Below are 14,592 nucleotides of genomic sequence, written 5' to 3'. Positions count from 1 at the left end.
TTGAATGCTTGGGATAGTTCAAAGTTTTTTTCCTCAATTTCTGAAATTCTGTATTCTCCCTGTTCAACTTCTGAGGGTTTTGAAGCTCCTCAAATACCTCTTTCAATTCCTTAAGCTCTGCTATATCTTTCCTCATTATGTCCATTTCCTTGGTGACTTTGTCTTTAAGTTCATTAATTTTGTGAGACTACTTTTGGACTATTTTTTTTTTTTAATTTCTATTTCTGTCTTTTCCTCAATCCATTAATCTTATTTGCCATGCATATTCTGAATTCTATTTCTGACATTGCAGCAATTTCTCTATGGTTGATATTTTCTACTATTTCTCCCTTATAATCTCTTAGGGGAGTTAATCTGTTGTGATTTTTCATGTTGCCAGAATTCTTCTGCTGGCTCCTCCCCATAAGTATTTGCAGCTTAAAAAAAAATTATATATATATATATAAACTTTTCAACAAAAAAAAACTTTTTTGTATATATATATATATGCTTTTTTGTTGAAATGATAGGCTATCCCAGAATTGTTATTAAGAGATAATCTAGTTGGGACCCTTAGGAAACACTGATTTGACATATTTGGCAAATAGAACTGGCTGGGTGAGACTGTATCAGAAGGCCTCAGGAACTGGGGTTGACCACCTCTTCTCTGAGGCTCAGGCTTGTGCTTGTGGCTTTCCCCTATAGCCTCACACAGCTCCATTTTTGGGCTACCGTAAGAGTATTTGGAGGTACCTTGGTGAGATAGTACAACCTGACACTGTCCTGGCCTCTATCCAATCCTAAGGAGTCTTGATATTTTGCTAGAATCTCTGTGGGACAAAGATATAAAACCTGTAGCCCTGCTTCCACCAGCAATACCCGGAGGAGGGCAATCTGCAGACAGACCTGCTGAACCTGTCCCTCACTGCTCCATCCCCTCTCAACACCACTCAAACAAAGTCAAGTAAGTGTGAACTTGCAGTCCCAGACAGTGGCAGCCAGCCACAGAGCAAGAAACCCAGACACCTCTGTTTGAGAGTTCCAGTTAAATTCACTGAAGCAGCATAAGCAACACCCACACAAACAAGTTCAGAGGGTTTCTAGACAGCTGGAGAACAAGAATCCATCAGCAGATAGATATATCTGAGAGTTCCCAGGGATCTGGGGAAGGAACTCTTCTAATGGGAAAGACAATCAGGAGAGACCACGCCTCCCTAGGCCAAAGTTAGCGCTATAGCATCACAGTCTGTGCTGCTGCTCTGTGGCTTGGTCACATAATACATCAGCCTCACAGAGAATTTTCCAAACACTCCAGCCTCTGCAGATGGCAGCCCATCAAGCAACCAGAAAGGGGCAGGGTGAACTGTAGACTCAGGACTGCAAAAAGAAAATTTGTTCACTTTTGCACCACACAGGATAAGGACTGGACTCAGGGGTGGAAATTCCCAGGTGCAGGAGAACCAGGACCTTGAGTTTCTCTTGTGGAGTAAGGTGAGAGGTTCTTTCTTCTCTGCTAGCTCACCTGTGGCAGGCCTTCCAGCTGGGGGAGGAGTCTCCCATCACCTTGGCAACAGGTGCCTTCTGATTAGTTGCTCCATACGGGCTCTCTGTTGTTTTTCTTCCTCTTTCTGAGCCTCCTAGCTCTTCTCAGTTGGGATGCTGTGCACTTTGCTTTTTTCTCCTTATGTTCAACTCCCCCGCCACCTCCCTTCAGCTTCTCTGAGTCCACTTCAATACAACTTTTCTCCCTCTGGACAGAAGCCTCCAGCAAAAACAGCCTCTAGTCCCACAAAGAGATTTGTTATGAAAAATTGGCTTACATGATTCTGGAGGCTGGGATGTACAAAGCTGGGAGAACAAGTGGTAGAGCTCCAGTTCAAGTTCAAGTTCAAAGGCAGTAGACTGACATCCCAGCTAGAAGACAGTCAGAAAAAGAATCTTTGTTACCTCAATTTATTTTAGAGACAGAGTCTTGCTAGGTTGCCACTTTAGAGATAGTGCTTATTATGATCATAGCTCCCACTACAGACTCAAACTCTTAAGCAATCTTCTCACCTTAGCCTCCTAAGGAGGAGAAGCTTGCACTACAGCCATGTGCTGCTGCACCCAGGTCTATAGATTTTTTTTTTTTTTAAGAAAGGAAGGAAGGTAGGAGGGAAGGAAGGAAAGAAGGAAGAAATGAAGGAAGGAAGGAACAAAGAAAGGAAAAAGGAAGGAACGAAGGAACGAAGGAAGGGAAGGAGGGAGGAGGGAAGGAAAGAAAAAAGATGCTTGAGTTTAAGTGTTCAAGACCAGCCCCAGCAAGAGCAAAACCCTGTCTCTAAAAAATAGCTAGGCATCATGGCACAAGCCTTAGTCCTAGCTACTCTGGGGGCTGAGACAGGATCACTTGAGCTCAAGAATTTGAGGTTGATGTGAGCTATGATGCTGTGGCACTCTACTGAGGGCAAGATAGACTCTGTCTCAAAAAACAAGAAAGAAATAAAAATATTTAGAAGCTTAGTACTGACACCAAATGTCTATTATTAATAACAATAGCTAATATTTGTTAAATTCTCAGTCTGTGTCAGGGCTTTGGTTAGGTTCACTTATGGATCCTCAGAGAATTGTAGGAAGTAAGCAGTATTAAACCCATTTTACAAGTGAAGAAACTTAGCCAAGAACACCACCTCAGAAGGTGATATATGGATTTGGATCTAGATCTATCATACACCCAAGGGGGCCTTTAATTTTTATGCTACATTATTTTTCCCTTTAAATGAATGTGTAGAAGAGAAGCTTCACAAGGGATTGAGCATGGGGCTTCATGTTACCCCTTTAAAATGTCACACTGTGGTGTAGACTGTGGCAGGGACTTTGGCCAGGGCAATCCTAAAAGGGCTGAGTCCACCTGCATGGAAAAGCCTAACTCTTATGAAACCTTCTATGGCAATTTTTCAATGAGAAACTTTCGGGTACCTCTACTGACTGCTGGCAGTGAGCTGACAATAACTCATCGGTGTTACTTTCTTCATACTAGGACAGGAGGTAGGATAAGAATCGATTGAGAAGCAAAGAGAGAGAAAAATCTTAATCTTTTCATAATTAGTCTCTGAAGTGATTTCAGGCAAAATAGGTATTCTTCTCAGAAATTGTGTCTGGGCTATATGACTACTTTTTTTCAAATCTGTACTCTAGACCAACAAATATTGTCCAGAGACTTTAGTATGTTATCACACATTGAGTAGGAGCTGCAATAATCCTGCAATTATCCTTCTATGATAATCCTGTTTTCAAAACACAGATGAAAAATTACATGACTGGACTAACAATCCTATGTTACATTGGTCTAGAACAGTGATTTTTCAACCGGTGTGCTATGAAAATTTTTAAAAATCATTAAACTTTTTTGAAAGAAGTTCAAAGCACAATAAGTATATACTTTTTTAAATCTTTTTTTTTATTAATCAACATAATTTAAATGTGCTGCAGAAGTTTAACTATAGGTTCAAGTGTGCTGGGAGACAAAAAAGGTTGAAAAACATTGGTCTAGAGGTTCATACTTTGCCAAAGTGGATCCTCTGTTCCAACCAGTTCTTGTTGTGTAGGAATTAAGAGCTAGCATTGGTTCTATTGTAATTTTTTTTTAAGGTGAAAAATCTAGATTTTTATGTGAAATCAAAGTTTTATGTGAAATTATAACCTCTTATTTCTAGTTATTAATTTTTAGCCGAATTTTGGGTTTTTAAAAGAACAAATACTGTGTAGTTTAGAAGAAAAGCTTTTCTATAGTACCTTAATTTGTTTCTAGTTGATAGTAATAGTTCCTATGTCATAAGTTTGTTGTGAGGATTAAATAAAATAATTAGAATATACTTGGTATGAATTTTTGGCTTCTAATAATGTTTGGCTGCTTTAACAATAATAACAACAATATTTTATATTGCTGTTGGTGCAGTAGTAAAGAAAATATTTGCCAAAATTACAATGTCTGAACAGGCATTTCAGTAATGACATAATGCAAACATAGAGTCATCTTTATTTTATTCACTTATTTATCTTATGATGATTATTTTTTGAGACAGAGTCTCACTCTGTGCTTTGGGTATAATGCCATGGAGTCCTAGCTCACAGCAACCTCAAACTCCTAGGCTTAAACTATCCTCTTGCCTCATCCTCCTAAGTAGCTGGTACTACAGGCACCCACCACAACACCTGGCTAGTTTTTTCTATTTTAGTAGAAACAGGGTCTAGCTTTTGCTCAGGCTGATCTGGAACTCCTGAGCTTGGGTGATTCAACCACCTTGGCCTCCTAGAGTGCTAGGATTACAGGTGTGAGCCACCATGCCCAGCCAGTAGTATCATCGTTAAAAACAGTTCAGGAGCATTATTTGGATTTTTCTTATAAAGAGTCACAAATATTTTGTTTTGAATGAACAGACTATGCATATCCTATATATGTATATATACATATACGTGCACACGCACACACATGTATGTACTCATATATACACGTGTGAGTTGTATAAACCGAGGACTAGCTAGAATGCACTTTCCTCGGGTGCAGCAATATAACCACATGGAAATTGAAATGAGTTAGGGGTTTAGAAGAATTTCCATGTGCCTCCAGCCTGGGCAGGATGGTTCTGGCCATGCAAACTGGGTGGTGCTATACCCAATACCAAGATTCTTCACTCCAAAGCTACCTCTTCCTGCTCACTGGGTAGCTTGGCTATAGTGGAGTGAGCTAGGTCTCTGGATATCTTTGTCACTTAAATGAAAGTTCACTATGAAGAGCTTGCTCTCAGGGGTAGGGGACATCATATTCTAAACCTTAGAGAACTGCTAAACATTTGGTTATTTGAACTTAGGCAAAATTTAGCTTGATTTATACATGATTATTAAATAACTATGAGAGAAAACTCAATAAAACCTGTGGTTCTGTTAACCATCAAACAGTTTTCTAAAGATGAGTGCTCATGATGATTTAAACACACATAGACAGGAGAAAATATTAGGGAAGGGAGTAGAGAGGCTGTTCAAGTCAGTAAACGGTTACCAAACTCCTGCAATTGGAGTTTGGTAATTGAATAGCTTGAGATAGAATCAAAGGTACAAATGATTTAGTCTTAGAGTACAGATAAACAGCAAACTTGCTTCCCCCTCCCATTTCATACAACCTGGCATTTGTTCTTACCACTCTAAACTCACATATCGCTCAGCCACGAAGGACTTCTTAGTTACTAAATTCAATTGATACTTCTTATTCCCTATCATGTACTTCACTGGGGAATGTAATGCTGTCATTCCCTCTTTAAAACATTTGCCTTGTCTTTTGTAACCTCATACTATTCTCATTTTTTCCCCAGTCTTACTGGCTATAATTTTATCTCCTGTACAAACTGTGAGACCTCAGTTTTCCTGTCTGCTTGGGTATTCATCACAGCTGCATACTCACTAAACTTTCCTGAATTGATTTCATTACACTAATATGGGTATGTGAATGGTCTAAAATCTGTGTTACTTGTCCATTTATTATTCCTGAAATAGAACCATGTATGAATTGCCTACTTCACGTTCCACTTAGCTCTTCATCTCTAACTCAATCTATTCAAGACTGAACTCAGCATTTTCCTCAAATCTCTTCCTTTTTCTCTTTCCATGTTAGCCAACATTTAGCCTAGGCAGAAACTGGGTCTTCCTTGGTTCTTTTCTAAACTTGAATCCTGTGTATTCAACATCATCAGAATCTCACAGATATGACCCTTTTGTTCAACCTAGTCTGGTTTAGAGGTTAGATCTCTCTTTCCCTGTGTTGTCTCAACAACCAGTCATACCTCTGTCATAACATTTATTACATTGTATATAATACTATAAATCCTTAATTTGATTTATCTTTTTTACCCTGTGATAGTCAGCTTCTTGAGTCCATAGCCATTTATTTATGAATTCCTAGTACTTACATTTCTTTAATGCATTGCTGTGTGGTGAACGAATGAAGTTAAAAGTACAAAAAGGCTGGGCATAATGGTTCATACCTATAATCCTTGGACAGGCCAATGCAGTTGGGATGCTAATGTTGGAGACAAGCCTAGGCAATATAGTAGACTCCTATCTCTACCAAAACCAAAATGTTAGTCAGCATGGCGGTGTGCACGTATAGCACTAGCAACTCAGGATGCTGAGGTAGGAAGATAACTTGAGCCCAGGAGTTCAAGGTTGCAGTAAATATAAGCTACAATTGTACTGCTACACACCAGCCTGGGCAGACCAAGACCATGTCTCTGAAAAAAAAAAAAAAGAATAGAAGTACAGAGAGAGGCTGACAAAGCTAGGCCTGATAACTTGATAACTTTGTTTTCTAAAAGCAATTGTGCATTGATCTGTGTGGACAAAACACTTTATTCTGAGAAATGGATCAGTACTACTTACAAGAAATCTCCCATCTCTTACTTCTTATATTTTTATCATTGATACTTCTATTTTCCATGACAGAAAACAAATAAGTAAAGCTAAATATTTTTTTTAACTTAAGTGTAATTGTTATAATACTGGCTTAAAAACAATTTTCTTTATTTTTTTTTTCCTTGTATAAACAGATACTCAAAATCAAAGATATAAAAAGAATTCATAATTCTTAAAGAATCTTCTAAATGTATGTAAAGTAGACATTCTTGTTATAGAAATTTATGACATTTATATTGAAACATCCCAGTTGATCTGAATCTTTACAAACTCTTTAGATGAGAGCTCTCATTTTGTTATTGGGCTTTCTCTGGGGAGATACTATAGTCAGAAGAGGAAGTGTAAGAGATTTGTGGGAAGCATTTCACAATGATTCACAGAAATTCAGAAAGAAAGAATTATTTTGCAGTTCAGTTAGCAGGAGTACCTTCTCTTAAAATTCAACTTCTCAGAAAGGGTTGGAAAACACTTTAATTTTAAGAAAATTACAGAAACAAAGATGAGATACTCTCAGCACTAGAGATAATGCTTATAATTCACCTCTAGATTTTCCAAATCACTTGGTAGGACTATATTTACAAGTATAAAATAGTGATTCATACACAAACATGGAGAGTTGTATGTTTTATCTGATTTCTTTGTGGCCGTACTCTGTGCCACTGTGTGCTCTCAGGAGGAAAGACATTAAAAAAAAAAAACATGAAATACAAAATTAATTAACATGCATCTGAGTCTCTCTCCAGTGTTGGCCAGTTTTGAATAGTTAACCTGATTTTGTTTCCAGGGGCTTTTAGCTATTATGTGCTCTCAGAAAGAGCATATTGAAACAGGCCCTGGTTTTTAAATCTTGGCAGAAATATAAAAGCTAAGTTCTGGGTTAGCCTAGATTTTTGTTGTTATTGTTCCAGTCTGACTTTAGAAATCTAATCCACGAGTTATATGAGCCATCTGTATTCAAAGACTCTGACCTGCCTGTTCATTCACTGTTTAATTTCTTTGTAGTTTATCTAATTTCTTAGAAATAATGCTGTGTTTTTATATTAACTAAAAATAGAGACTTCTGATCAGCATGCTAAGGATAGCCTCTACACAGGAATATTTAAGTGCCTAATTTCCAGCAACTGTGTTAGCCAACGGCCAAGGATTCATCCAACTATAGAAGTTTCCCCCTTAGTTATGGTTTTACTTCCCATGGTTCTCAGAAATAAACAATTCATAAGTTTTAGATTACACACCATTCTGAGTAGCATGATGAAATCTCATACCTGCTCTGTCCTTCCTGGGACATGACTCATCCCTTTGTCCAGCATATTCATGCTAAACAATCAGTCATGGACATCATTTGCTCCTGACATGCAGTCATTGACATCTGTTGGCTCAATGATCCAGAATCATCAGAAGCCGGGGATCTTTCTTCTGACGTACCAGTAGAAGGCCTGGGCTGCTACATCACGGTGCCTGTATTATCCACCTCGGTTCATCTCATCTTGTAGGCGTTGTATCATCTCACATCATATTAGGAGAAGAAAGACCCCTACAGTACAGTAATGTATTGGGAGGGACCACCTTCTTACCTTTCTTTATGCATTGCCATGTAATGAATGAATGAAGTTAGAAGTGCAGGGAGTATATTGGTGTAATTGTTCTATTTTAGCATTTGTTGTTAATATTTTCCTGTGCCTAATTTATACATTCAACTTTGTAGTAGTTATGTATACATAGAAAAAACATGGTATACATAGGGTTTGGTACTATTCAAGGGTGGTGTTCATGGGGTGTCTTCTTGGAACATATTCCTATGTGTGAGAGGGCACTGCTATAAAGCTTTCCTTGAATATGAACTTAAATGTGGTATAGAGCAAGGTGGGAAGGCATTTGCAATCTTCTTTAGGAGGGCATTACTATCACTTCCCTTCTTTACAGTGATGAGAAACTGAACTCTTAAGCATTCCTATATTCTTATCTTACAATTCTAAGGCAGAATGACATTTTCGCCTCTTTTCCTTATTTCTTATCTCTCTTCCCTCTGAGAACCCACCCTAGCATATGATGTCCTCCAAAGATTATGTGGCCTTAGCGGTGGTCCCTATTCACATCATAGCACTTCTCTGGAGTCAGAATACTCAGGATCAGCCCGGGCGTGGTGGCTCATGCCTGTAATCCTATCACTGTGGGAGGCCAATGCAGGTGGATTGCTTGAGCTCATAAGTTCAAGACCAGCCTGAGTAAAAGCGAGACCCCATCTCTACTAAAAATAGAAAAACTGAGGCAAGAGGATTACTTGAGCCCAAGTTGGAGGTTGCTGTGAGCGATGACGCCACAGCACTCTACCTAGTTGAGACTCTGCCACCTTGAGACTCTGTCTCAGGAAAAAAAAAAAAAGGAGAATACTCAGGATGAAATCCTGGTTTTATTAGTTCCTTTGTAGATACATAATTTGGGTCAAATTGTTTAACCTTCTATGGCTTAGTTCTTTATCAAACAAAATGGAGTTAATATAACTGTAGTCACTTTGGAAGGTTTTTGTGAGCTTTTTGGAAGATTAAATAATACATGTTATTACTATTATTTTGTCATTATAATTATTATTAGAGTTGGATGCTGATAGAGAAAGAGTATGCAGGTAGGTCCCTCAGGGGACTATACTAGCTGAGCACGTACACATTTTTTAAATGCCTAAAATTCTTCTGGCTGTGCATTAGTGCCTGGTTCAGTTGCCTTTAGTTCACCAGACGAGTCCGATAACCCTGCTGTGTGAACCACTCCAGCTATTAGCCTTTTTAATGCTCTTCCTATTGTTTCATTGTCATCAAACATTAATAGCCAGAATGTAACATTTTGTGTTACATCCTTTTTGGAATCTAAACTTATTTCATGTAATTTTGTTGCAGTAGTCACAGCAGAAGCCTCACGAAAATTTTTGTTTATTGCCTTTAATGTGAAAAACATATCACATGCAGCCAAACTGAGACTCCGTCTGCCCTTTTGTGATTGGTACTTGTTTGGCCTCATTAATTTTAAAATCACCATTGATTTTTTTTTTCTTTTAACAGATATTTAATAGAAAAACTCACATATTGTGTCTGAATGTAAAGATTGTTTTTTTTGTTTTTTTTTTTTATTGTTGGGGATTCATTGAGGGTACAATAAGCCAGGTTACACTGATTGCAATTGTTAGGTAAAGTCCCTCTTGCAATCATGTCTTGCCCCCATAAAGTGTGACACACACTAAGGCCCCACCCCCCTCCCTCCATCCCTCTTTCTGCTTCCCCCCCATAACCTTAATTGTTATTAATTGTCCTCATATCAAGACTGAGTACATAGGATTCATGATTTTTTAAAAGCCACAAAAAAAAATCTATTCCAAGTATGAATAACCATATTACACACACAGAAATCCCCAGTCATATACAGGAGTAGAGCCCACACTTAACAAATATGTAAAATGAAGCACGAACTCTGATTTTATTCTTACCTCTTCTCTTCTTTATCAATGAGTTTGTAAATGCTTGGTCGGAAAGTAAGGATGTTATCCTTAGTTTCGAGAGACGCTGCTACCGTGGCCATATCCTTAATAGGCTTCACTTGTCTTTGTGGGTCTCTGGTAAGTACTTTATGGAGGAGAAATTTTAAAGATGTTGTGTGGCCACAAAACAGCATTTTAATTTACCGTGGGGCAAACACATATTAGGTAAGTGTAAAAGGACTATGTTACTGAGGAAGAAAATCTTCAGTTTCCTCTCAAATCTACTAGGATGTGGTTTGCGAGGAGAATTTATGCTGCTGAGTGAGCCTGCTTATATACATTATCTTAGTTAGTCCCATGGATGACTTAGATACTGAGAAAAACTGAAACTATTGATTGATTTCCTAGAAAAGTTGAAATTGTCTGCTAATGGGAGTCTTTTCCATACTTGGTTTGCTCTGTACTTCCTTTGAATTAACATGAAAATTAATGGGGCATTTCTATGGTTCTCTTCTTCCTCCTTTTAAAAAGATGGCTCAACTCTGTTTCCCATGACTTCTCTTTATGCCTTGCAAGGGAAGGTATTAACAAATACTCCCTGGGTTTTCTGGTTTGAAGTAAAAACTGCTCTTGTTTCTGTTCCTTTTGAACAGTTAGAGCACCATCTCGAAGAAGAGTTAGAATGGGTACAGGCGATTGCACTAATGTACACAGCTATGATTTAACAATAAAAAAAAGGAAAAAAAAAGAAGAAGAGTTAGAGCTCTTCTTTTATTTTGAGGATCCGCGCTGTACTGATGATCAGCTTTCTACTGCTAAGGACATGGTGCCAGGATATGTACCTCTCTCCAAGTCAGTCCTGGCTGGTCCTGAACAGCTCCATCACTATGGGCAAGAGAGAATCCTAGTGATAGGCGATGAGGATATAGGACAAAGACTAGGCCTCCGTTTATAGATGTTGCCACTGGAACAGGGTTAAACACCTATGATGGCTATACTGTTTTCTCAAAGTTTAGGAAAGAATGGGCCTTACCCCTCATTTAGCGTCAGCCAGAGTTACTGGCCGCCAAAGGTGATTAGGGTCCCAGACACAAAGTTTTGTAAAGTTGTTCAGACTGGCAGGTCCCATCCTGCCATTCTGTTTGGGAAGAGTGTGGAGAGGGTTTACTGGAATCTCAAAGCACCATTTCTTCTCAACTTTCACATTTGATTACTTCCCTTAAGTTTCTTTTCTCCCCCTCGTTTCTTCTACCAAAGCACCAACATGCCTATCCATTTCCTACCCTAGAATGAGTATCCGCTCCTTCAGAGGGAAAATTCCCATCTGGTCACAGTATTTTTTTATTCATTGTTAAAAATATTTAGATTAATACATTCTATTATAAACAAGTCCCCCAGTATATGTTCCACACTGCCACAGATGCACCTGTGCCATCTAAATGGTGACTGAACGATGTCCCATCTCTTATCCAGCCAAAGCCCACCCTCTTCCATGCTGTTTCTGTTCACTTATGCTTCCAAATCCTGATGCCCAGTCGCCTTTTATCCCCACAGTAGGCTCAAAACAATTGGTTCAGGCATTCCAGGGTCTGCACCCGTCTTCAATTCCAGATAAATTATGAGAGGAATAAAGCCCTTTGAAGAGCTGCTGCAACCTCTGTTTGGCCTCTTTGTTCAACGGAAGAACGGTAGCACAGTGAGGACCCACAGTAGGTCTTGTTATTACCACTATTCTCATAATGAAATTTAAAGGCAGGACAGTTTTACTTGTCAGCATCCAGGATCGGAGAAATCAATCAAAGCTAGATAGGGAAAAGAATTAACTTACCATAGTAGTGATTCTATTTTTCTTTCTGCCACTTGCTATATATGAAAAAAGCACTCTATTTCATTCCGTTTCAGGCACCATCAATTGTAAGATACATCCTAATTTCAGAGACAGTAAATGAAAAACAGCATCTTAGAATCAATGAAATCTAGCGCATAGTTTATATGCGTACTATAGGGATTCATTTTCTCTTGTGTATTTTTTCTTTTTTCTTTTACAATATGTAAAACATTTGGAAAATGCAAACGATAATAAAAAATATTATGATGATCACTTAAGCACTAATCGTGCGGTTTAAGAAATAAAACTTTAAGCCGGGCATGCTAGTGCATGCTTGCTAATCCCAACTATTTGGGAGGCTGAGGAGGGAGGATCTCAGTTGATCTGTTTTCATGTTCATAGATATTTACACTTTTTCCCAGTCTTCATTATTCAAGGTGGCACTGCTGTTACCTTTCTGAAGCATGTCTGTTTGAGCACATAAATGAGTTTATAGCCTGTGTAGATACAGAAGAGTAAACGGCTGGGTCCCGACATGTGCATTTTAGTTTTAAAAGGTATTACCTTATTATCCTTCAGTATACAACCGTCAGCAGCATGTCGGTGTTCTCTATACTTCTCATCCTCAACAAGGCTTTTTATTTTTTCCAGTCTTCTGGGCACATAAATGCATCTGATTTTATATCATGTTTTCTATGATTATTAGCAATATCGATACATCTTTTCATGTTATTGGCCTTTGATCTTCTTGCTCCATGAATTTATAGAATTGCTTATCATTTATCTATACACCTGTTTGCTTTATTCTTACTAGTGTTTAAGAGTCCTTTTTATATTTTGAATACAAATCCTTTTGGTAAGTGCTGCAAATAATCTTCTGTCTATCGGTTTTCTTTTTACCTTTTTAAATTGTGACATTTGTCTGCAAAAGTGTTCCAATTTGAATGAGGCAAATTTATTGTTTTGTTTCCTTTATACTTCATTGTTTTTTTGTTTTTATTTTTTTTTAAGAAAGCCTTCCTCCCTATCCCAAATTACAACAATATTTTCCTAGATTTTCTAAAAATTTACATATTTGCTTTGTATTTAGGTATTTAATTAACTTGGGGAACCTCCCCCCTTTGTACGTGGATATTCAATTTTATTAATAGCCTTTAATCCATTTCCCCCACTAACACTTTATTTCTGAACATTCTCTTTTGTTCCATTCATCTATCTGGGTCAATATGGGACTATATAGGTCAGTAACATGCTCTCTATCTCTCTATTATTATTACTTTATGGTAAGTAGGGTGGTACCCTCTCCTGGCTTTTTTTTTTTTTTAATTGTCTTGGCTCTTTCCTCTCCATATAAATTTTATATCAGCTCTTAAAGTCATCTGTTCCTAAATAACTGCACATATTTAGTTGTGAATTTTATTTAAAAGGTACTGAATTTCTCAATGGAAATCAAAATGGGAGAGAGGACAGGAGAGGATGAGTAAATTCACACCTTTTGGATACAGTGCATACTGGGTGGGGGGCACATTTTTAACCTTGACCCAATTTGTGCAAAGCACAAAGTATGTAAACAAAACAATGTACCCCCTAATACTCTGAAATTTAAAAAAATGCACAAACACTACCAAAAGCTGATTTGCAAAAAATTTGAATTTGTATATTAATCTGTAGATTAATATGCTATGATTTAATGCCTTTATGCTATTGAATGTTTTTATTCACAGATATGATACAACTCTCCATTTATCCAGATTTTTTAAATGTCATTAGTAAGTTTTATCATGTTCTTAATGGACTTGTACATGCTTGCTAAGGATTATTACTTGGTGTCTCATTTATTTTTGCTTTAATAAGTGATATTTATTATTTGCCTTTAAAAATGTTTGATGAGAGTGTAAAGGCTTATAAAACCATTTTTAAATTTACAATATACAAATTAAATTGCTTCAACTGTTACTTCAGTCGAGTGCTAGCTCACCATGATTCACAACATAAATATCAAGAGTTTCATGTACTCAGAATATCTTATTGCCATATGTAGGAGACTTTCTTCTTAGATATGATTTGGAAGATGTAAAAATGGCTTTTCTTACCAATTTGAAAATTTCTAGTTTTAAAAAATATAAAAACCATTTATTTTTGCCCACTTCCTAAGTATTATTTTTTAAAATGTAGATTGTGACTTGTTCATGAAGTTAGTGAAATTAATGCATTGAGCTATTCCAAGCATTTTAAAAAGAACAGGATAGAAAATATAAAAAACATAGTGCAAGAAGTGGTAAAGGTTTGGGATTGTATATGATTCAGTTATTATTTCATGAAACTCGTGTGTGTGTGTGTGTGTGTGTGTTTGTGTATATATAGTTGGAAACTGGTAAATAAAATAACTCGAACAGAACTGTATATACTGAACTTTTCGTTTGTTATGTTTAAATAGAGTCTTGGTGGCATGGCCTAAGAAATAGACTCTGGGTATTACTTTTCTGAGTTGTTGGAGAGATGGTTTCAATGATTCACTTGTTTTGAAGGCCACTAAGGCCACTTAAAAAGGAGATTCACAAAAGCTACTCTGTGTCATGTAGTCTGGAAATAGAGTGTCTGCCTCTTGGCCATTTATTCCTGAGTAAACTGGAGGGCAATATTTTTGAAGTGAATTATAATCTATTCCTTAAATAATTTATTCCATAAGGATTATAAAATATAAGGTAACCTGAACATTATGAGATATTTATGTGTATATTTCTGAAAATTTCCTCAAGTTATATCAATATATGACTTGCTGTATAGTAGAAAAGTTATACATCTTGATTTTTTTTTTATTTTTTTAGTGTCTTTAGTATACAGGGCCTGACAGAAGTAACACCCTTTTGTGTTT

General features: G+C 37.2%; 1 protein-coding gene and 1 pseudogene across 2 annotated transcripts in view; one reads left to right on the top strand and one right to left on the bottom strand.

Annotated features, from left to right (window-relative positions):
* Window positions 1-14,592, top strand: part of PRKG1 (protein kinase cGMP-dependent 1) — a 1,327,126-nt gene that overhangs the window by 978,856 nt on the left and 333,678 nt on the right. The window lies entirely within an intron of this gene.
* Window positions 11,432-11,666, bottom strand: LOC128582508 (mitochondrial import receptor subunit TOM7 homolog; annotated as a pseudogene).

Source organism: Nycticebus coucang, chromosome 3 (genome assembly GCF_027406575.1).
Source record: "Nycticebus coucang isolate mNycCou1 chromosome 3, mNycCou1.pri, whole genome shotgun sequence".
Lineage (NCBI taxonomy): Eukaryota > Metazoa > Chordata > Mammalia > Primates > Lorisidae > Nycticebus > Nycticebus coucang.
The sequence above is the reverse complement of the archived record's forward strand: the minus strand, read 5'-3'. Positions and strand labels throughout refer to the sequence as shown.